At 40.6% G+C, this 24,984-nt stretch overlaps 1 protein-coding gene across 6 annotated transcripts in view; it reads right to left on the bottom strand.

Moving 5' to 3' along the window:
• Nucleotides 1-24,984, bottom strand: part of SYT1 (synaptotagmin 1) — a 550,197-nt gene that overhangs the window by 336,312 nt on the left and 188,901 nt on the right. For 5 of the 6 annotated variants that reach the window (XM_075066771.1, XM_075066782.1, XM_075066776.1 and 2 more), the window contains one exon: nt 5,871-5,926. The exons of the other annotated variant lie outside the window; for it this stretch is intronic. The gene's annotated coding sequence lies outside the window, so the exon portion shown is untranslated. The remainder of the gene's footprint in view (nt 1-5,870; nt 5,927-24,984) is intronic. 6 annotated transcript variants of the gene reach the window in all.

The raw sequence follows: 24,984 nt of genomic DNA, 5'->3' as shown, positions 1-24,984 counted from the left end.
TATAAAAATCTTTAAATCACTATTTGAGGACTTCAGTAACTCAGTCAGATGTTAGGGGTCTATTACAATGTGCAGGAGGTCAGACTAGATGAGCACAATTGTCCCTTCTGACCTTAAAGTCTATGAGTAAATGAGTCTAGAGCAGGTGAAATTCCACTGTTGTACCTTGGGTAATTCAACTGAAGCTGACAGAGCCACATCAATGCTGAATTTGACCCATAATTTTTAAGAAGCTGCTCCTTCTTTTATTTGCAGGGCAGAGGGCAACACACACACACACACAGTTTCAGGGTTGCATCCTTATATGTCAGAATTAATTTACACAATGGAGTTGAAAACCCTGGAAAAATGGATTTATAATAGAAAATTTGACAACCAATGATTTCATATTTAGTGTCCATGGACAATAGACAAAAACATTATCAGCCCGTCATTTGTTTTAATGGCTAAATTCTCAGGGGGAAAAAAAAGTGACTTCTAGGGCACTTGGCAAGTATGTGTTTGCCAAATGAAGAAAAAGCTAAGAAGCATAAGATTGATTATTCTCTGCTATTTAATTTATCAAGGTGCTAAAATGATAGACGACAACTAAACTGAAGCCCCAAGGAGGTATGTAGACAGCCATTTTGCAAAATTAGGTTGCATAACTAGTATATCTCAAAACACTACAGAATCTAAATCTATGTCTGAGGTTTCTCAGCTGAAAATGTAATGTTGCAGCCCTAATATCAGATACAGACAAGTGATGGGGGAAGGAAAATAGTTTTTGTGCATAAGAATTCATGAGCAGGCAAGTCACAAAGTATGGACTGCTTTCACCAGTTCTTAAAAAACAACAAGAGGTAAAAACAAATAAATCATACTATTCTGTGCAAATGCTATACCCTGCAGTAACAAAAAGTCTGGACTTTCATAGAAAATTATGTAAAATCAATTTATGTGAGAACACTATGGAGTAAGTCAGGTAGTGTGAGCATTAGAATGAATTATTTTATCCATAGCTGTGGTATATGTACACAAGTCTTGAAGGGCAATCAGAAAACTAGGAGCATAGGGAATGAGGGTGACTGCATGCTGCTTCTAGATTTTAAAGCATGTATATTATTTTAATGAAACATAACATTATCCTGATTGCCACGAAAGATTCAGAAAGCACTGACTTATTTCTTTTCAAATCTTTATAAATTCATCTTATACAAAATTGACTGTTTCAAAATCAAAATACCTGCTTCTCATAGGATCTGTTTATTTGGATATTACAATACATTAATGTTCTATATTATGGTAGCTTCAGAACAGAATTTAGAGTAAACAACACACTATAATTCTGGGTATTTGAGCTAATAAGTAAAACACAAATTCAATTCTTCTAGAAGTAATGGAGTGAACTGCGCATGCAATTATTTTCAATAGAAAAGTCCACTCTCATCTCATTGTAGCAGACTATAGTTCAACCAGGCTCCTCATGCACTGATTGTTGATTTGAGTAGTCTCCTAATTTATATTACATTACATGAATTTGTCTTTATTATGCATAAATAATGGAAAAAAACCTGTCATTAACCAGACAGCCATTAAAAACCATCAAAGCTGTCAATTATATGATAAACCAAAATATGTGTAGTGACAGATGAAATTTGATTGCAGTTAAATGCGGAAGGATGATGAACACTGCTTGTGGTACACATATTGCAAGATTATTTTCTTCCTCCACAGCCGCACGATTCTGAACTTTTAAAATATCAAAGCCAAATGACAAGGGCTGCTGCATTTTAACTGAAGATGGTGAAAGTTAAAAATCACAGAATAGTTTTCATCCCCCCCTTTCCCCACTAACTTGGTGTCTAAGCTTTTTAAGCCAAAGCTAAGATGACTGCCCCTTCCGTGATCCTTTTCTGTCTTTGCATGAACTCTCATTAAAATAAACAGAAATGAGCAGAGCTCTAGGAACTTCTATTAAAGTCAATAGGAAGATGGGAGGTAAGTCAGCCCCTTCGTTATCACTAGTTCTATAGCAAGCAGACAAGGATGTAATAATGATATGGGATGGCAATTTTTTAAACATAATGGGACAATTAACTTGCATGCAACTTAAGCATGTGCTTAATTTAAGTACGTGCTTAAGTGCTGTCTTGAATAAGAATGTTTTTTATTAATCAGAGCTTTACAGATTTGGAAGACACTATTCATGTTATTGCAAATGTACTCAACAAGACTACATCGTGACCTTGCTTGAGTCACTCCTGAAGTGTAAGCAGCAGTGTATTTTTAACAACAAAGGAAACCCATCAGACACACATAGACTAGACATATGCCTGCCTAAACAAAGTGAGTGCATAACTGAATATGCATAACCTGTGATTTTCCTTGCTCATCCACCTTGATGGTATGTATTACATCTTCAATAGTTTGTCATCAAGTTCCTAATATTGCAGTCATATGTACACAAATAGAATGGGCACTGGTGTTGCAGTCAGAGCTCCGTGCAAATACAGGGATATGCTCATGCAGATCCATTTGTGAGTTTGGGGCCTGACCCAAAGCCCACTGAAGATAATGGGAATTAGGAAAGTATCCCTATTCAGGGCAGTACTTCAGCAAGTCCTTAACTTTGGGATAAAAACAACGAAGGTGCATCTGAAGAAGTGGGGGTTTTTACCCACAAAAGCTTATGCCCAAAGAAACCTCTTAGTCTTTGAGGTGCCACCGGACTCCTTGTTGTTTTTGTGGATACAAACTAACATGGCTACCCTCTGAACTTTGGGATGTAATTATTTGCCTAAAATTAAGCACATCCTTAAGTGTTTTCCTGAACTGGGGCATTAGGCTGAATAGCTGAAGAAGTCTGTCTTCCGTTCATTTTCTGGCCACCTGTAAGCACACTATAAAATAACACATCAACATAATTCAAAATGTCAAATTTTATAGCTAAACAAGGTGAGCATTTAATGCAATATTCATTATATGCCTCCTATTTTTGAGATAAGGTCTGCATTTTTATACTAACTCTAGACATTTCAGGATTTTCATTCCAAGAAATGGTTGAGAAATAAAAATACTTTGAAATGGTAATATATAATTTATTATCCCAGGTCAAATGAATGTATAAGGAATACTAGTGTATAAGGAATGCACAATTCATGTGAAAAATATTAAGCTGAATGGTACAAAGCCAATGTGAGTTGAATGTACTCTACATGATTGGATGTATAGCCTGATTGAGTTAGTAATGTGACTTATTGCAGATGATGGGTGTAAGATAAAAATAAATTTCTATGTTTATTTTAATTTCTAATATATACTCCAAAGAGGACATTAAATAAATTATGCATTACAAATGTTAAATAATCACTGTATTTTTCCATTTCTGTAATTATATATTTATGGATAGGGCATTTATATTCTATAACCATAATACCATGACTGATAAATTAAGTAATGGATACTCTGAAAAGATTCCATCATCCTATTCTGCCAGAGGGAGAAAAGGAAGCTGAATGTGATGGAGCACCAGTGAAAGTTGATTAATTTATTCTCCATATACACAAATAAATCCACACTCTTTTGAAACAGCTGTTTTATTTAAAAAGTTCTGGCCAGTTAGCAGAGGAAGACAAGTGAGGAGGACTTGTGAGAGTATGTGAATGTATAGGGAGGATAGAGAAATTCACCTTCTATAGACAGAAATATAGCGGTTCATGAAATTTCTTGCTGTGCATAAACCATTAATGCAATACAAAATACTGGGGAGTTGCTACAATCCATGTACACCTCCATCAATGATCTGCTGCTAGAACCTAAACCTTTGAGGCAAAATTATAACTGATTTATTTGCACCTTTTTCCAATGTCAAAAAGCTATCCTTTTGCAGGTCTAATTTCAAATACAAATTGCAACAGCTCATCCATATTTCATGTTTTGCAATCCCTCTCAAATTTCCTTAGATATATGTGTGAGAACCTATTTACTGCATTGTCAGGTTGCCTTGACACACATGACCTCTATCCCATACTACACTTGGAAATTAAACATTTTGCCTATTTTAGGACACTAGTTTAGCTTGTAATTTCAATTTTATCCATAGTGGCTGATTTGTATACTGTAATATTTTAACCTGAAACGTACTAAAAGCCAAATGAGTGAAGAGGAAGAAAGGGTGATTTTTGGGTGGGAGTGTGTGGTGAAAAACTAAGTGAGGTTACGGGTTGTTATAGTGAGGAGGAGGAGTGGATGGGGTTAAGATAAGTAGGAAATGGGGAAAAACAATTGCAGGAAGGGGTAAAGTTTGGGGTGAACGGACAAAAGTTGCAGGGAATGAACAAAGTGTAAAATATTAAACATTTTGCAATAATAAAAATATATTTAGTATAGTTAAAAATGGGAAATAAGAGCTCAGGGTTGGTTGCAATCATTATACTGGTTGATGGATAAAACATTTAAAAATGTTGCTTTCTTTTTAGATAAGCTGAATAGGGCATGCATTCACTTTATGCTGGTGAAGTGCCTACTTTTGGGTGCTATATGAACAACAGCAAAGATAGAGCTTAAGGTTTTCAAAGAAGCGTACCACTTGAATCAGCATTAACAGAATGTCACATAATTCCTTTCATGATGTCAGTGATTAACTGACTCTTAAAACCATTCACCGAACCTGGGTACATACAGAGATCAAGGGCTGTATTCTGGCTTTTAAAAATTACATATATAAATTCCCACACGGCCCCCCAATGGATCTTCTATGCAGCCAAAGTATATTGGCCACACTATGTTGCTGAAGAGTCTTCACAATATGTGATTCTATTCTATTCTATTTAGAATTATACAACAAACTAGTTATCTGAATAGAGATTTCAAATATGACCATGAAAAGGCCCTCATTTCCACTATACAGTATACAAAGCATAGTAAAGAATAGTATATATCTTATGTACAATACACGTTGCCCACAATATTCTGCCACAAAGAGGCAGCCTCTACTAGTGCATAATGCACAGCAGCTCTTTGGATTGAACTGTAAATAGAAATACTTTAAACACATTTATTTATGCTGATTATCAGAGAGTTGTCACTTCTGATACCCAAAGATACAGGACTAATATACCTTTTGCTACTTTCTGCAAAGAATACTATTGAAGATTGGAAATAAAAACACTGTCTGCATTTTTTCCAGGCCACAATTTGAACTTCATCACCAACCTGAAAAATTCTTTTAGAAGAAGATACCAATATTATTCACAACACAAACATCATGGTTCATTGTCTGATCTCTGCAGACAATTTTAATTTCCTGATGCATCAGGAAGCAGTAGAAATCAAAGACTAATCTTTACAGAACAGCTGTATGTTTTAAGCTTGTAGGTGACTATGTCAGCACTTTGTGATTCTGAACTAACGATTAAATAGATAACGTGAGCACACAGAATTCTCTCCCCACCCTGTCCACACTGAATGAATTGTATATCTCAGACCCAAGAGCCAGCTATTGTTTTATCACTAAACTACACAGAATCCCAGATTTGACCAATTTTCAGTTTATTCTTTATTACTTTGTTAACTTCCAGTATTACAATGCACTTTTGTTAACAAAAAAAAGTAACAGCAACACCAATATTTTCACTATGTACTGACCCAAACATACATTGCATGGATTATCATGATCTTATCTAAGAGGATTATAGGGTAAATTAATAAAAATCCACTCCAGTGAAATGAAATTGAGTTTTCAGAGAAGGCAGAAACTGCTTACTACACTAAATTTCTTACATAGGTAGAAGAAAGGCAAATGTGGAAAGTTACCTACAGTAGAGTCAAAAAAAACAAAACAAAACAAAACAATGTTCATCTTTCTAGTGTGTAACCAAACTACTTACTGTTCAGAATACAGACTCTGTGACCAAATATTTTCTTTGTTCAGGATTCCAGGTTTCTGTAAGAAAAACATTAATTTGATTTTTCATATGCATAAAACAAAATCAGGTCATTTACTTCATGCTACAGGTTTGCCTTTTTAGTTAACTTGTGTACGCTCTAAGGGTACGTCTACACCACAAATGCATTGCGAACCAGGTAGGCTACCAACACTAGTTTGAATTTAGCTAGAGCTGGTACTAATTTCACTAGCTTTAACAATAGCAGTGAAGACGAAGGAGTACAGATCCTGCTGTGGGCCAGCAACCAGAGAACATACACAGAATCCCGAACGGGCATGTAGTCAGGCGACTAACCCCCATCACCACATCTTTACTATCACTGTTACCCAGACCAGCTCAATCAAAGCTATTGTGGGTATTCCTACCCATGCTACAATCACAGCTTCATTTACAATGTAGACGTAGCCTAAGATTTACATCCCAGGTTTACTGCGGGAGGAAAATCTTCAAGGTTCCCTTTCCAAAGATTCCTTTGAACTCATTGGTTCTGACTCTTGTATCCTGCAGTAGAAGCAGAGAGTTTGGCCCCCCAAGAACCCACGGATTGTCTAATAGGTATTAGACAATCCATGAAATCTGAAATCTGGGGCTCTGAGGCACTCCTGAGGCTCTCCTCAACTTTTATACTGACAGGCCTTCACCTAGGGGCAGGGCCGACGCCTTGCATTTAGGCGGCTTAGGCAATCGCCTAGGGCGCCAGCATTATTAGGGGGTGGCATTTTGCCAGAGGGGGTGGCAGGCGGCTCTGGTGGAGCTGCTGCAGTGGTGCCTGCGGAGGGTCGGGTGGTCCGCGGCTCCGGTGGAGCTGCCGCAGTCGTGCCTGCGGGCGGACGGTCGGCTGCTCGCGCAGCTGCGATGGACCTCCCGCAGGCACGACTGCGGCAGCTCCACCGGAGCCACGGGAGCAGCCGACCGTCCACAGGCAGGACTGCGGAGCCGGGGGACCAGTGCACAGGGCAGCGAAATGGCCATGCGCCTAGGGCACTCAAACCCCTAGCGCCAGTCCTGCCTATGGGCAATGCTCCCTAAAGTCCTCCACTTACATTTCACATTATGGTTGTATTAACTCTTAAATAGAGTCCCCATGAAAGTAAAGAGGCTGGGGACGTACACTATTTTTTCCTTGTTACTGCCACAGCCTTCTCCCTCCCCTGCCAGAGGAAGAGTGGGGAAAATGCTGCAGGGGTGCCTCATGCCTCACTCCACCTTGCCATGCAGTCAATTATATGATAAGCAGTGATCACAGCATACCAGCTACCTCACCATTGTCGGGTGTTTTATAGGCATCACAGCAGAAATGAGTTTTAGAGCTGGATTTGGAGGCGTGTAACATAGTGACTTCACAGTTTGTTACAAGGAGCAATTCCCATGCATAAAGGCAGCTTGGTGAAAACAGGAAGGTGTTTGAGGGAAATTTGGACTACTGGGCAAAGGCAGGCATCATTGGCAGAACTCGATGGTTGGTAGGCTATAAGAGATTAAATGTAGGAAGGGCCAATCTTTGAAGGAACTTAAAAGTGAAGCTAAGCAATTTGTTTGATGCAGTAGAGACTAGAAAGCCAGGTGGAGGGTCACAAAGAGAGGTAAATGTACTTTTACCTCAATGTTTCTACAGAAGAATGGCATTGGCAGTACCTAGGGCTGGGCTCTTTGAAAACCTTTAAACCATATCATATCAATCCTTAACATATTTTTTAAAAAGATAATTTGTTATTCCCTCCATCATCCCACTCCAAATTAGTTAACCCTGCAACTATGTTTTATGACACAATTAGCAAATGACTCAGCATGTAAATTATTCTAAATCTGTTTCCCTCCTTTTTTTTTTTTTTTTTATTAAAGCATTAATTTTAGCTCCTGTGCTGTTCTTCTAGTCACTGTGGTGCCCCAAAAATCATCCTTTCACATGTCACAGCTAGAGACACCTGCTGGATAATGGAGCTAGATGGGTTACATATTCCATTACATTGAAAAAGCAACATTATTTTGCAGCCCTTGGGATAGAATATTAATTTTTAAACTTTTTCAAAATTATATGTTCTAGCTCCTCCATCTAGCAGAGTCGCTGGTATGACAAAATGACAAAGAGTTCTGGAGCAATGAAGTAATAGAAAATTGACTGGCAGGATTACAGAAGACCATTATTTCAAAAAGAAGAGGTTAAGTTTAGAATAATCTACCAACACACAGCTGTGGAATGAACTAATATCCTCTCCAGATTTTTCAGTTCAGCTGTGAGTAATCGCATGCATGTATATAGAACAATGACTTTGCTCATTCTTAGATACGATATAAATTCTGTTGATTCTGCCATTGTTGGGCCTAATCCAAATTCCTGGATGCAAGCTTCTTATTTCTACAGTGGGCTGAACCAAACCTCTAGATCGGGGTGGGCATTAGGGCTTTGGATCTGGGCCGCAGGATTGCCACCCTGTGGTGCTGTGGACCCCGCACCGCTGCTTCTGGTACCACATCTCTGCAGCCCCTGGGGAAGAGGGCTCTGTGCACTGTCCTTGTCTCCAGTCACTGCCCCCAGCAGCTCCCATTGGCCAGGAGTGGGGAACTGCAGCCAATGGGAGCTTCGGGGGAGGTAGCCGCAGGGGAGGTCAGCATGCAGATCCCTCTGTCCCTCTCCCCCAGGGGCTGCAGGGACGTGGTGCTGGCTGCTTCTGGGAGTGGCACGGGGCCAAAGCAAGCACAAAGCCTGTCTTAGCCCCACTGCGTGCTGCTGCCACCCCGGAGCCACTCCAGCTAAGCAGCGCTGGGCCAAAGCCCGCACCCCGAATCCCTGCCGCACCCCAACTCCCTGCCCTGAGCCCTTTTGAACACCCTGCCCCCCTCTTGCACCCAACCCCCTGCCCTGAGCTCCCTCCTGCACCCAAACCCCCTGCCCCAGCCCTACATTCATGGTCCTGCATGCAATTTCCCCACCCAGATGTGACTCTTGGGCCAAAAAGTTTGCCCATCCCTACTCTAGATCAAACTTTGGTTCAAACGCTCCAAAATTTGGGAATTTGAAATTCAGACCCAAATCTGAGCCTTCCCAAATTGTAGCATATTCACATTTGGTTCATTACAAAGATATGCTTCAGCTAGAAATTTAGATCCAAACCTGATCCTGGGGTTCAGATCCAGCTGTACATTTAGTATTAAAACAGACAGAATTATCAAGCCTCAGACAAATTAACACACACAGTCACACTTGCACTGTTGTATACTGTCTCAGTCTTACTCTGTTTATATAAGCTGTCTGTGTCAAGCTGTGTCATATTATCACTATGTGTCTCAGATGAAAACTATTTCTTTTTACCATAAAGACAGAGAATGCCAGAGAAAGTTATGAAAATATAGATCCCTACTTGAGTATTAATCAAAAAGGACTGAATAAAAATATAGTCCCTGCCCTAGAGAAGACAAAAAAGTGAAACAAAATTATGCAACATCATGATCATGTCAGGTGGTTTATTAAGTGAAAAATAAAGAGCCTGTCTACCTTCCTTGGTGTTAACAGAGGGAATGTCCCTCAAGGTAATAATGGAACACAGGTTAGGTTACAGTTTGTGACATATTAACAGCCTTGAATAAATAATTTTAAAAAAATCATAGCACAATGTCCAGAAAGCTTTGCCTAGACTAAATACTGAAATTCTTCTCAAAGTTACTATCAGAGTTCAGAAATACAATAGAGATACAAAAGAAATAAAAAAATACATACTGTAAAAGGAAAATAAAAATGTCTCTACAATGGGAGTTCATCTGTGCTTCTATTGCTTACTATTAAACAGAATATTTTTGATGAGATGTGCTGGAAGATTAATTTACTCAGCTTTAGTTACGGGCTCCTGTGGGTCTTCAATGCGAAAGATCCCCTGTAGTGACAACTACATTTCCAAAGCTACAGATGTAGCATCTGTCACATTACTAGTCTCTTGCACGATTTGGTTTCATTTCAATGGTATTTGAAAGGAAACAGTTTTCTAATGAAAGCCATTAGAAATACCCACAGAATAAAATACATTTAGATATGCTTGGCTGCATTTTACAATCTCTGTTTGAAGCATAATCTATATTTTACATATGGTGTCTACAAAAGATACTTCAGGGTACTAAACAGTCACGTAAATAACTTGTAATGTCTATTTCATTTACTCATGATTACTCATCCAACAAAATAAAGCCGTTTTGGGTCTCATTTTAACTCCTCTACCGCTAGTTACACAGAATAGTAACCTACTATGAGAACAGTTCCATTACGTAAGGGGATCAAAATAAACCTTTTTAGGGACCTGTGATGAAGTGGGGGGCTTTTTCTTGGGGTTTTCTGTCTTTTCCAGGGTTTGCATGCACAGGGGGTGGGACTCAATGTACCTGGGTGTTACTGGTTTAACGAGGTGAGGGGAGAGTGAGTTTGTTGTTACAGAGGACCGGAGAGGGACTCCAGCCCAAGAGACACAACTGGTTCTGGCCAGTGGAAGGAAATGGGCTGCAGAGAGAAGACCCCGGTGACCTGAGCCAGAGGAGAGCTGCGAGGAGAGGGGACTCAGGCCTTCCTGTTTACAACCCTGTTTACCTGGAGAGAAGACAATGGACAGAGGCGGGGCTTGAGGCTGGGGATATCAGAGGCCCAGCTGGGAAGCAGGGTGGCTCAGGGCTGGCGAAGGGAAGCAGGTAGAGCCCACCTGGATGTAGGGAGACTGGGATGTGCTGTTATTGTGAGAGGCCAGGCCTGAGGCCCTGAGAGTTTCCTGTGCTGTGTTCAACTCTCAGTAAACCCTCCTGTTTTATGCTGGCTAAGAGTCACTGCGGTCTAGAGAACAGGGTTGTATCAGCCCCTTCGGGGGTGAAGAGGCCCAGGGGGTCCACGGCAGAGACAGACGTGCTAAGGCTCAGAGAGGTACGGCTCCAGGAGGTGGAGAGGCCTGACCCCGAGAGAGAGTGAACCCCCGAGAAGGGCTGTCTCACTGAAAGGGGCACCCCCCCACAGACCGCACAGGGCCAAGAGTGGGCACAATCTGTGAGTCCATGACAACGTGGTAGCAGAGGATGGTTTGTGGATGCACCCTGTAGATATTTGGCTCCGGGCGCAGGACCCCTAAAACAAACCTAGCCCAATATACCAAGTATGTCAATATAGGGTGAAATCTTAATACATTGGCAAGGGGAATTCACTGGGGCCAGAATGTCACCTATAAATTTAAAATAAATAGGGGTTTATTTTGTTTTAAATCATTTAAATAGAATAGAAGTAGATTGGAACTTGTTACTAGAAACATGGAACCCCTCTACTTTATAAAAAACATTAGCAAACTAGACCCCCCCCCCTCTATTTTATGCATTGTTCTTCTCAGAAACCTGTTTTCGAAAGAGTAGCTGTGTAGTAATTAAACATTTTTCAAGACTTGTTGGACCATTTGTGACAGTTTTACTTTATTACTGTTTTGCATGCACAACACCCCAAGATGAATGGGGCGGTCTATTCTATATGGAGATAACAATTCCTATCTCCTTAAATTTTTGGATCAATATGTCCAGGTTCTGTTTAGTTTATTGTGTATTTACATATCTATTCTTTTGAACACTGGGAATATTTTCCAAACTGGACTTCCTTTATTTTGAGATAATAAAGTAATGATGGCATGTGACAGATTTGGCTATAATTTTACATTTGAACTGCATGAAACTTTTCTTATAAAAAACAGAAGCCACATGAAATTGTGCATTACTCACTGGAACAACTTACCAAATATTGTGGTGAATTCTCCAACACTGAGGATTTTTAAATCAAGATTGGGTGTTTTTTCTAAAAGATCTGCTTTAGGAATTATTTTAGGGAAGTTCTATGGGCCATGTTATATAGGAGGTCGGACTAGATGGTCACAATGGTCCCTTCTGACCTTGGAATCCATGAACCTATAAACTTGTTTTGTTTCTGGTTTTGCAGTACATTTGAAATTTAGCTCAGGTTCACTGAGATGCCTTTAAATTTTTCATTGACCCCAGGCAGATTTATGGTTTTATGTAGATACCAGGTGATGTCAAATTAGTTTCATTTTGAATTTTGGGATTGCAAAACCATGCAAATTGAAATCAAAGTGTGCAATAAAACTGCTGGACTTTGTGAAGCTGGATTTAAAACTTCAACTGCAAATAGTAAATTTAGTTAAATGTCAGCAAAGCAGATGGGAATTTAAAATCTTGTTCTTAGCCTTAGAACCCTGACTACTATCACAGAGATAAAACCAGATTATTTGAAGACCGGAATTATACTGTATGCTGACTTACATGGATGTGCTTAAGACATAAAAATGGTACCTCAGAAAGTCAAGCTAATATTCTGATATGTAATATTATGTAGAAAGCCGGTCTGTATCTTAAATCAAAATACATAACCTACATAAATTCCAGATCTGCAACAAATTAGATTTATTTTGAATAGAGGGAGTTGTGTAAATTTGTTAAGTGCCTGACATATTCATATGAACGTTGCAATGTAGTGCAATTTCAAACTTTCCCAATATTCATATTCAAATATTTAATAAGCTTAATTTGCTCAATATGTCTGTAACATTAACTGTAAGTAACATTGATTTTGTTGAAGCCTCAAATAATTCACAGCACAGATCTAAGGATTAGTTTAGCATGGGATTTAAAGCACACACTGTGAATCCGTATACAACCACCACTTAAAACACTATCCATTCAGGCCCAGATGGATTGCTATAGCAACAGAATCCCAAATACCAGGTTTGTAAGTAACAAAAATGTAAATTATTGATGAACTCAGAGTTGTCTCTCTCTTGGACACCCTCCTATTCAGACACCAAACCTTATGGTTAGAGTGCAAAGAAAAGGTTGATATGCAATTTCTTCAGCACAGTAAGCACTAATCTCAAGGGATTTCATTAAATCTTTGGGCTTAAATTTTTATTCTTGGAACAGCAGTCAGCAAAGATTACATTAAAACAGGCACTATTCAGGTCATTACTGTCTGAACTGAGGCCTTTAATGTAATAGAATGGAAACCTTCTTTTAAATATACCAGGAAAAACAAAAAGACTAAATATCATTCATTCAAGTTCATAAATTTTAAATGACCGCATTCACCACCATATAAACAAATAGTAGACAGTATACAGCAAAAAATAATATCCATTTTACTTTACAAATATGTTAGTACTGAATGGTTGTGGGTGATGACTTAAACAGTTTGGTGAGAGAATAATGAAGGAAAGAGACGTTCAATAGTCATTGCTATGTGGTATATGTGTAGCAGAAAGTGCTCTGTTGAGCAGACACACCACAAAACACATGTATTATACAAAACATTTGATTTAAATCTGAGAACTATTCAGTATTGTTAAAAGGTAAAGTTTCATAGGCAATGCAAACACTGATCTGGGCCATGTTTTCAAACAGCCCTCTAAAATTATGTACAGATCTGGATAAACTCCATGAGCACTCCTAGGTACACTTACCAAATGAGAGTAAACAGTGTTCCTGCCACTAGATGTCACTGTATAGAGCAGGCAGGGCCAAGCCCTTCCTTAGCCCCTCTGTAACCTCTAGTGCACCAGCAGGAGAAGCTAATACAGGGAGTAGGAAAGGAAATTGTGTCACGTGGCTGCCTGCGTGGAGGTTCTACACAGAAGCAGGAGTGTCAGTTCCCTGTTTCTGTCCCTCTGCCCAGTGCAGGAGGATCATGAACCCCTCCAATGAAGCAGTGAATGAGAGGGCAAGAGAAAGAAATGGAAAAGGAATCTACTTGGAAGGGGAAAGCGAGACAGAGGGGTGGTGGCGGAGGGAATGGGTGCACAAAGGAGGATAAATAGGACACACAGAAAGCGGAAGACAGAGAAGGAGCCAGGATTGGAGGATAGACACAGGGACAAAAGGCCAACCAGAGAGAGAAAAATGAGATTTTAATAGCAGGAGAAATGGGAGAAGGTAAGGGGAGGAGAAGCTTCATGCTCCTCCCAAGAGAGAAGGAAACCCCTATCTCCCCTCAAGGAAAGTATCCCAGAGGAAGACCCTACCATTCCTTTCCAAACTGTCTCCACTACCTCTCCCCAAGAGGGAGATGCTGAAGGAATGTTGTCTTCCTCCAAATACATCAGTGAGTGCCTCCTCACAAGAAGACATCCAGAGACAAAAAGTTTGTTGAGAGGAAGGGTCTTTTGTGGGATCTCCACAGTTTTGGATAAATATCCAAATTTTCAGATATTTTTCTAGCCCCCGAACTAGGGCTACCACCTGGCCTTTTTTTTAAAATGGATTTGCCAGTTGCTAGAAAAATAATTTAATCTGCTGTTTTTCTGTAGTTTTTTTTTAAAATGTGAGTCTAAAGATGTGCGTTATTAATTATTATCATCACAATACACTAGAATAGCCAATGTTAAAAGTTTCTATGTGCAGCTAAAGATGCTGCAGTGTTCCCATTTCTGCAGTTTAATCAATAACAGATCAAAACGGCTGAAAATAGAGCAGCTGTCTCCCCACCAAAACACAAGTGTACCACACATGTATGAGAGAGGGTTTGAGTCACACAAGAGTGAGGAGACATGGGATGTTATCTCTCTAGATACTATAAGTGGCTGTTGGAGGGGGTTATCGAGTTGACTTGTGGTTGTGGAGGGCTTGCCGTGCAGGGGTTGCATTTCAAAGGTGGTAAACCTACCCTGAACTAGGAAATACATATTTAAATTGGTCTGTAGTTCACCAAAATCCACTTTCAGCCTCCAAAACATTCCCCAGAAACCTGCCCATTAGGAGAATTTGTCTCTGGAAACTTTTTTACAACAGTTAGCAACACCATAGGCCTGGATCTTTTGCCCTCTTTTCATTCACATTCTAATCTAGCTATCCCAACATCTCAATGACCAGATTTTCAAAGGCGGTGAGCATCATTGCTTCCATATAACTTCACTGGCACGTCAGGGGAAAAAGTCAGTCCCAAAACTGTTCAGAGGTCAAAGGGTTGCAGTTTACAATCTTCTTCTCCCACAGCTGACTCCCCCTGTCAGTCTTTCCTTTTCCATCCAATTTCATCTCTTTACTCCGCCATCCTCTCTTCTTTGACATGCTGTTTCTCTGCTGTGCATAGCTGGCAGGCAGCTATAGCTCCTTCAATAATCTGGTTGGCACAGCAGTAGCTGTTGCCACTCCTAATTGCCTGCCTGCCTGCCTCTCTGGCTCCATCCTCACCAGTCCAACTTCTTCACTATATGTACTACCAGAACCCACTCTGTTGCACACCTCTGTGATCTCATTCCTTAAGGTGTTGCCCCAGTTACCATCATGTTATACGTTTTAAAATGAAATTCCAGACTGAAGGGCTTAGCTTCATTTTCCTTCATTGTCTAAAAAGTGTTGGTGCCCAGGCCTCAGAGGAAATTTGGTTCATAGGGCCCAGCCTCTGAAGCACAAATTCAGGGATTTAAATATTTTGGTCAATATTGCTCTGCAGCAGGTGGACACATTGAAATGGGGCAGCACAGCAGGGATGGAAGCCTGGAAGGATTCAAGGCTCCCATAGCTCTTGTGATGGATTTATATAGCTTTCTGCAACTTCTGCTTCATCCTCAGCTTGATCCGAAGTCAAAAGAGCACATCATTTGACAACATATTACTCTTATAACTGAACCATGATAACGCTTGACTCTGTATCAGAGCTCCATGATCAATAAACAATCACTGGAATCAGTGGGCATTACAGTGCTCTCTTTGCATGAGGAAAAAAAAACTTAATTACTTCACTGTGACACCTTTATTTACCCACAAAATTGTTCTCACTTTAAGTATTTAAAGTGAAACAATACACACTGTGTAGCCAATGACAGCATAGTCACAAATCAGTATATGAATCAGCTATTTAGAATCACATTCATATGAGGAGACATGTTTATATCTAGGGGTCCTGAAAAGATATGAGTTCTGAAACTTTACTATGGTTTTTCCCTTGTATTCAGTACTACATCCAGCTTCACCTTCACGGAGATTCTCCAGACAGTGGAACTGATGTGGTTCCGTTGTATGCAGGAGGGGCAAGGAGTGGATATGCAAGAAGCATGCACATCATATGGCATGGGACCCATCTCCAAGGAGCTCTCTGTGTCAGTGAATAGGGGCAGAACAATGGGTTACGGAGGGATTCTTCAGTATTTGGACTATAACTTCCATGTAGCAACTCTCCAGGTGCTCCTAGGTATGGGATGAGAATTCTTTTCCCCACACAGGTCCCCCAGCTCCCAGTTCCATGTATCCAGTGCAAGGCCTGCTACTCTAGCTTGGCCTTGGGTCCAAAGCCACTTAGAAGCTAAAGGCATAAGCATCCCTCAGGCTCTACATGAAGCACAAAACATAGGTCCAGATATGCACGCACAGATAAAACCATTAGAACATGCATATTAATGCCATTAAGTCCTTAGTAGTTTATGCATCAGAAGTTAACTTGAATTTGCTTGGTAAAGATTCCCATGACATCAGTAGAAGCTACCAACCCTGATAATGGTAGTTTATCAAATCTGAATTGAAATATTTTCTGACATTCCTAGACAAAAAGTCAAAAAGCTGCCACTATTGAATCATTTCTCCATAGAGAATCATAGAAATAAAAACACAACCTTCCCCCATATTGCTTCCAAACATAAACTAGGGGTAAAAGGGGAATCTGACAGATTGTCTTTGATTATATTAGATCTGAAATAAAACAGCTTTTAGCATGAAGTGAATTTCAGAAATCATATTTGGGTTGTTCACTACAACTCTAAATCAAAGCTTTCATTCAGTAGCAAATGAAAGTTATTAATCAGTCTTCCAACTCCTTCCCAGCCAGATAACATAGATCTTGACATTTACAGATGGTATATGTAATGCAACTAACTCTAGTTTATCTAGTGGCAATCACTTATAAGAACTTCAGTATCTTCGATACTCACTTGGCCGTCTTTCAGTGTTAAGAGGTTCAATATCTAATTGCTTTTATCACAGGACAAAAGAGCCAACAAAATGCTATGCAATCCACTGTGTGACATGATTACATATTACAAAATGCTGCTGATCTTTTTGTTCAGAAAGTCTGATATATAAAAATGTCTTGATACTGTTTTACAATGAAGCATTAATGTAGGCCAGCAATTCACTCATAAAACTCTCCAAAGAGTATCATAGAATCACAGAAGATTAGGGTTGGAAGTGACCTCAGGAGGTCATCTAGTCCAACCCCCTGCTCAAAGCAGGGCCAACACCAACTAAATCATGCCAGCCAGGGCTTTGTCAATCTAGGCCTTAAAAACCTCTAAAAATGGAGATTGCACCACCTCCCTAGGTAACCCATTTCAGTGCTTCAGCACGCTCCTAGTGGAAGTGTTTCCTAATATCCAGCCCACACCTCCTGCACTGCAACTTGAGACAATTGCTCTGTGTTTTGTCATCTGCCGCCACTGAGAACAGTCGAGCTCCATCCTCTTTGGAACCCCACTTCAGGTAGCTGAAGGCTGCTATCAAATCCCCCCTTACTCTTGTCTTCTGCAAACTAAACAAACCCAATTCCCTCAGCCTCTCCTCATAAGTCACGTGTCCCAGCCCCCTAATCATTTTTGTTGCCCTCCGCTGGACTCTCTCCAATTTGTCCACATTCTTTTTGTAGTGGAGTTTTTGCCCAAAACTGGATGCAATACTTCAGATGAAGCCTCACCAATGCCAAATAGAGGGGAATAATCACTTCCCTCGATCTGCTGGCAATGCTCCTACTAATGCAGCCCAATATGCCATTAGTCTTCTTGGCAACAAGGGCACACTGCTAACTCTATCCAGCTTCTCATCCACTCTAATCCCCAGGTCCTTTTCTAGAGAACTGCTGCTTAGCCAGTCTAGGGTGACAGACGTCCCGATAAAATCAGGACTGTCCCGATATTTGGGTGGCTATCCTGCGTCCTGACCAATCTTTGGTCGGGATATAATTTGTCCTGATATTTCGCTCCACCGGCAGCACTTTTTTTGTTGTTGCTCTGCCAGTAGCACTTGGCTTTTTTTTTTTTTTCCTCCTCCAGCGGACCCTCCCGTCACCCCTACGTGTCCCAAGATTTTCTTCATCTCATCGGTCCCCAGCCTGTAGCGGTGCATGGGATTCTTCTATCCTAAGTGCAGAACTCTGCACTTGTCCTTGTTGAACCTCATCAGATTTCTTTTGGCCCAATCCTCCAATTTGTCTAGGTCACTGTGGACCCTATCTCTACCCTTCAGCGTATCTACCTTTCCCCCTCAGCTTAGTTTCGTCTGCTAACATGCTGATGGTGCAATCCATCCCATCGAGATCATTAATAAAGATGTTGAACAAAACCAGCACCAGGACTGACCCTTGGGGCACTCTGCTTGATACCAGCTGCCAACTAAACATTGAGCATTACCCACTGAGCCTGACAATCTAGCCAGCTTTCTATCCACCTAGTCCATTCATCCAATCCACACTCTTTTAACTTGCTAAGTAGCACCTCAGTAGATCAAGCAATATAACCCTATGGGTGAATTGTTTTCACAGCCATAATACACAAAGGATGACTAAAGACAGCAGCAACTTCAGTCTTTACTGGTAGTTTAGATACATCAGTTCAAAGAAAACTATTAAGAGTAATCCAAACAGCTATACAGCCATAGTGTTAATCTGACATACACGAGAACAAATGCACTAAAACTAGTATGGATAGTTGAAGAGTGACTGGGGTTTAAGTAGCACCTTAGATGTTCTCTCATATACAGCTCCTTCTAATTTTCACTATTGTTTTAATACTGATGATGGAATTCCTCTTAACGTGATTATTATAAAATGGATATTTGGCTTAATGAAAAGTACACTAGAAGTTATTGTAAAACAAAAGCTTGAAAATAAAAGTAAACTAACCATAACCAGGGTCTGAATGAGCTTTCCCCTGACATCTGGTAATGAACTGGGGAGGGGAGAGGAGAGGAGGAAAGACCTCAAAGCAGACTGTATTTGCATTGACACACCTACTCTGCTTAAGGGAGCAGCAGACAGACCTGTGTTATTAAAGTGATTAATTTTGGCTGTTTTGGGTTAAAATTCAGGGGTAATGAATTGTTATCTTGTAAAGGGCAGCAGATGGCATCTCACTGAGGGGATCACTAACTGAGGGGGTCATCCTAACTTTAACCTCATTTGCTAAGCAGAGGATAGAGATGCCAAATCCAAGTGCGATGGGGACAGGTGCTCCTCTTTAGTGGTGTGGCCCTGTTGAAGATTCCCAAAAGTCATTTGACCCTCCATCTCCAGTGTTTAAAGACTGAGGCTATGTCTTCACTACTCGCCGTATCGGCGGGTAGCAATCGATTTCTCGGGGATCGATATATCGCGTCTAGACGTGATATATCGATCCCCGAATGAGCTCCTATTGATCCCAGAACTCCACCAACCCGAACGGCGGTAGCAGAGTCGACATGGGGAGCCACAGACATCGATCCCAAGCCGTGAGGACGGTAGGTAATTCAATCTAAGATACTTCAACTTCAGCTACGTTATTCACGTAGCTGAAGTTGCGTATCTTAAATCGATTTCCCCCCATAGTGTGACTAGATGCGTTTGAGCAACTTGTTCTTTCTCTGTGATCACTAGTGCTAAGGTTGCTGATGTAAGGGGCTGAACCTTAGACTTGCTAGAGAGAGAGTTCTGTGGTGAAAAGACAACAAAGAGGCAGCAGCAGAAAGATTCCTTGCTACCCAGTGAAATATTAGACAGCACACTTTCAGCTAACTGGTAAGACCTCTGAACACAGCATTGCAGTGAGAGGTTGCAGCAACAGTGACAGCTACAAGCAGCAACAGCGATGACAGCAGCAGCAATAGCAACATATAGCGGCCAAAGACTGACACTGATGAGCAGAAGTGGAGGCTTCACACAACCACTCTCCCCCTTCAGGAGGTGAATCCACCCAAACACATGCCTGGACTTTGGAGACGTAGCTGACCTCAGACAACAAACTATGAGTGAGTGCAGTGAAGGGGGAGGGAAAAGGGGAGAGGCATGTCCAAGAGACATTCATCTCTGGGATTTTCCCACTGCAAGGTAGTAAACGGATTAAAAAAAAAGACACCACCCAAGATATTGTAAGGTGGGTGTTTTACTTATTGGTTGGGTACTTTCAAGTTAATTAATGCTGTGTTTTCTTCTTATTCTGTTATACATAGACTCAATGCTTGTGAGCGGAGAAGTATTGCTTCTAAGAAGCAGCCAGGAGTGGTGTTCAGTTCTCTCAGCTTTTTGGGTGGGGGCTTGAGCGAGGTCTGTTTTATATGGTTAAGAGGAACCCCAAAATACTGAATCCAGCCCTTATTGCTGCCTACACCACCTGGTCAAAGGGTTACATAACAATTATGAACCTATTCATGTAGTAGTGACCTTTCAGTTGTGTTATTTTTAAAACATACCCAAGGTGAAGCCAATCCTAAACAAAGTTTTTACTCCTCCCCCATTCTATTATCTACTAATCCAAGAGGTAAGGACTGCTCAAGGCATGGACTGGCAGGTAGCAGAACTAATATTATATAAAGATGCGTCACTTTCTGACTCCTTTCAGACATGATCTGTCACATTCTTTGCCACATGATTTGCTCTGCCACACTCCTGCCCCCTTTTAATCTTTGTACAAAGAGCTGGAAACTGTGCAGCACAAAACTACTTTTGCCTCCTTGTGTGACACCTCACCACTGTCAAAGAGGATTTTATTGGCCACTCTTCAGTGAAGGTACGTGAGTGAAGTTCCCACTGGCTTCAGTAAAGCTATGCCCTTTGCACGAGAAAATGGTCTAGCCTTTTGTCTCTTTGTGTGGTCTCTAATATAATCACCCAGGGGCCATTTATTTAAGACACTGTGAAAGTTCCCTACCAAATTCATAAACACTAATAGTTTTAAATGGGAGCATATTGAAATTGCTGATAAAAACATTACTGGTAGGTTTTAAAGTAGCCAGTCATTTGTTTTCAAGCTAAAATAGACAGGTATTTATTAATCAAATTTACCAAAAACTTGATTACTAACCCTTCAACAACAACAACAAAGTGTCTGTTTACTCATTACAATTTTTTTTTTCAAAAGAACATGAATTCACATTATGCCATCTTCAGTCTTCTTCACTGGAATAAGACATCAGAATATTAATCCTCTGCTTAATTAGTGGAAAAAACTAGGCAGTTGTAAAAAAAATTGCATTTTGATAGGCTGATGATTCTATAACTCTCAGAAGCTGTAAAACAAGAAAAGAAGGAAAAACAAACAAGAAAAAAATACTGAGAAGCAGTAAAGAAGATAGGACTTTAAAGAGGTGCCACTGAGGCTTGACTAGTCTAGTTTTTGTAAAAAACTGTTACATTTGTTTTGCAAATCTACTACTGCCACTATCATCCGTCTTCCCCACTCAGCTGGCACTATGCAAACTTTTATCACCCATCATCAAGGTAACAGGCAAGACTGTGCCCTGGGGAACGCAGCATATAGCACCACTAGGGAAGTGGAGACTAAGGAGCACATAGCAATGTGATTGATGTTCCACTCCTACTTGTGCACCAGTCACCGGATTTCTCTGCTCCTGCAAAGCTTTTGCCTAGACACAGAAGAGAAATGCATGAGGGCACTCCAGGAGGGCAAAAGGGAAGAGAGGGGGAACAGCCAAAGTTAGTAATTGCGTGAAAAATCCATGCAAGTTGAGAACTATGAGTAAGTAATATAAATGCAAGCTAACGCTGAACTTTTTGGTCAGAGTATAAATTGCTGAAGAAGGTATAATCTGAACGAGTGAGAGGAGATCTTGCATGCCCATGGCCTCTGAAAGTTACTGGAGGATATGGTGTGTAGTCATAGGGGCTATAGTAGCCTCAGAAACTGCAGCTGCACAGCTGTTCCACACAGGGACGGCTCTAGCTTTTTTGCCGCCCCAAGCACGGCAGTCACCCACTGCTGAATCCGAGGGATCGGTGGACCTCCCACAAGCACGCTGCTGAAGGCTGCTGGACTGCCACTCTCGCAGGGACCGGCAGGGCACCCCCCGCGGCTAGCCGCCCCAGGCACACACTTGGAGTGTTGGTGCCTGGAGCTGCCGCTGGTTCTACAGTTTGGAGGGTATCAAGTATCAGAGCGATAGCCATGTTAGCCTGGATCTGTAAAAACAGCGAAGAATCCTATGGCATCTTATAGACTAACAGACGTTTTGGAGCATGAGCTTTCGTGGGTGAATATCCACTTCATCGGATGCATGTAGTGGAAATTTCCAGGGGCAGGTATATATATGCAAGCAAGAAGCAAGCTAGAGATAACGAGGTTAGTTCAATCAGGGAGGATGAGGCCCTGTTCTAGCAGTTGAGGTGTGAAAACCAAGGGAGGAGAAACTGGTTTTGTAGTTGGCTAGCCATTCACAGTCTTTGTTTATTCTTTTTTTGTGGTGTCAAATTTGCAGATGAACTGAAGCTCAGCAGTTTCTCTTTCAAGTCTGGTCCTGAAGTTTTTTTGCTGCAGGATGGCCACCTTAAGATCTGCTATTGTGTGGCCAGGGAGGTTGAAGTGCTCTCCTACAGGTTTTTGTATATTGCCATTCCTAATTTCTGACCACAATTCCACCACGATTTCAACAGCTTCTTTTGCCATGAAACTAGACGCAAACACCATAGAGACTGGAGAGTTCAGTTCTAACTTCTTTTATACAGTTATTACTTTCGACTCCGCTGATAGAGTGCTAGAGAAGCAATCCTTGCAGATTAAATGCAAGCAATTTGTGACAGGATACAATGCACAAGACAAGCCCTAATTTTGCAAATTCTCATGAAAGGACAATTCAGGAACCATCAAGAAGATCTTCAGAAAGTCTGACAGCCCAATCAGAAAGCAACACATCATGCATTACAATACATCTAGGTAGAGATGTCTGGAAACAGCAAAAAAGGCAGTTAAGGTTATTGCTTCTTACATAGTTGAATGAAGAAGAGACACTTTGCTATTGCATTTGGCTATAAAATTATCAGTCTCAGCCAGATATTGCCAGAGGACATCTGATAGGGAATAGCTGATTTATTCAGCTAAAATAAAATGTGCTGTATTCAATGTTGGTATCTCTGTATCAAGGAAAATTCAAACCAGGTCTATATGAAACTCTAAAAGACATATGGCAAATATTTTAATTGGGCCAGTTTAACTAATGATGCTATGAAATCCATGTAGAAATATTTGTAAATCTTTGTAGAACCACGTTTGACCTAAACCTCCATTTAATTTAATCTTTCTAGTTGTTGTGGGAAAACATTTTCATTTTATTATTAGGTTCTTTACAGCCTAGCTACCTTATTCAGACCTGATTTTATCCACTTTATAACTACTGATTTGCACTCAAGTGGCACATTAGAACAGTTTGAAGGAGAAAAATCATTTGTACTGTCTGCACTGATGTATGGAGTAATTTTCTGAGATTCTTTCATTGTAATTTGCAAACACATTAGCAAAACCTATAAAACAAAAGCTATCTGTACTAACCATAGCACAAAACAGCAAGAAACAAAGTTAGAAAACATAACAGATGTCTGTATTGTCTAGACTAGAGGCAGGTATACACTCTAGCTCAATGCACAATCACCCTCCAAAATGGCTCTTGTTAATTTCTCCCACTGACATAGTGAGGTTTGGCCATTGTGTACATAGTACTATAATATGTTCTCTTAATTACGTTTTGTTAAACATTTTAGGAGGGCTCTTTCTCACACCCCTTTCAGGAAGGAAATGTTACTATTTCTAGAACAGCTAGAGTGGACAAACTCAAGGGAGCAACCCTTGCAATAATTTCCACATAAATAACTTCTACTAGCCTTCTTATCCAGTTCTTCAATGGCACCCCCAGTATTACAGTCGGTCCAGCAATGGAGTGAAGATTTTTTTCTGTCTCTCTCCATCTGAGCTTCCAAACTGCTGCTGCTGCCTTCACACCAACTCCAAAAACATCCGTTGCTGGATGTTCCAGGACAGCCCTTACCAACTGCCACTGAACAGTTCTTTCAACTGGAACTTATGGGGGGAGGGGCAGGGGCTGAGGAAAATAAAGCTATGAATGATAGATGGACACAAGGGAACGTGGTGTGGATGTGTGAGTGAGTGAAGAATAATGTGTGGGTGCATGTGTGGGGGAGATTGCATACAGGACTTCACTAAGCAGAGCTGTCATTTCAGCACCTTTAAGAGCACTTAAAATTGATTTTTTGGGGAGAAAAAAAATTCCACCATGTACCATGGAATGTTTGTGTCTAAAATTTCATTTCAGCAAAGCGGAAACACCTGATAAAGATAATCCGGAGAGGGGAAGCTTTTAATATAAATTGTTGTAAAAAGAAAACCTGAAGTTCAAGTCAACAAATCAGTAGATGCACTTGCTGAAGTTGGCTAGCACATTTGGTGTTCATAAAACTACCATAAATTTCCTCGAATAGAACACAATCAACTGTTTCAATCAATTTCTACTATCTTTGAAAGTATGCAGACAGTTTTTTAATCTCAACTTTCCAGTGATATTAAATATCCAATCAGCAAACTCTGAACGTCTGCTTCTTTTCCCTTTGGCAAAATCAGCCATCTTCCATCAGCTCTCAGTGCTCTCTCTGGGGTAACAGAAGTGTGGCACATGAAGTAAATTCACTCGATGGAATTCTACGATGCAGTCTGCAAATCTTTCACACAGAGTTGTGACACATGGACATTTTAGAATCCAACAAGGAAAGTTTCTTGCTCACAACAAGTTGTAAGAAGAGTTAATAAATAATAACCAAACATCTTTGTTTAATTGACTTTAAGATTGATAGCACATATCAATAGCTTAAGGACAAAATTACCTCACTTTGTACTTATTAAACAATAGAAACCCTGAAAAATTCAGAGACAAGATGTAACTGAAAAGAAACCAAAAATCTCCCTCCCTCTCCCTAATTCACCCTCCTTCTCTGTCTTGTTTCCTCACTTTCTCCCAACTTGAGGCTTGGTCTACACCTAAAACTTAGGTCAACCTAGCTATGTCACTC

The sequence above is a fragment of the Chelonoidis abingdonii genome, chromosome 1 (genome assembly GCF_003597395.2).
Source record: "Chelonoidis abingdonii isolate Lonesome George chromosome 1, CheloAbing_2.0, whole genome shotgun sequence".
Taxonomy (NCBI): Eukaryota; Metazoa; Chordata; order Testudines; family Testudinidae; genus Chelonoidis; species Chelonoidis abingdonii.
This window is presented reverse-complemented; position numbering and strand designations above follow the sequence as displayed.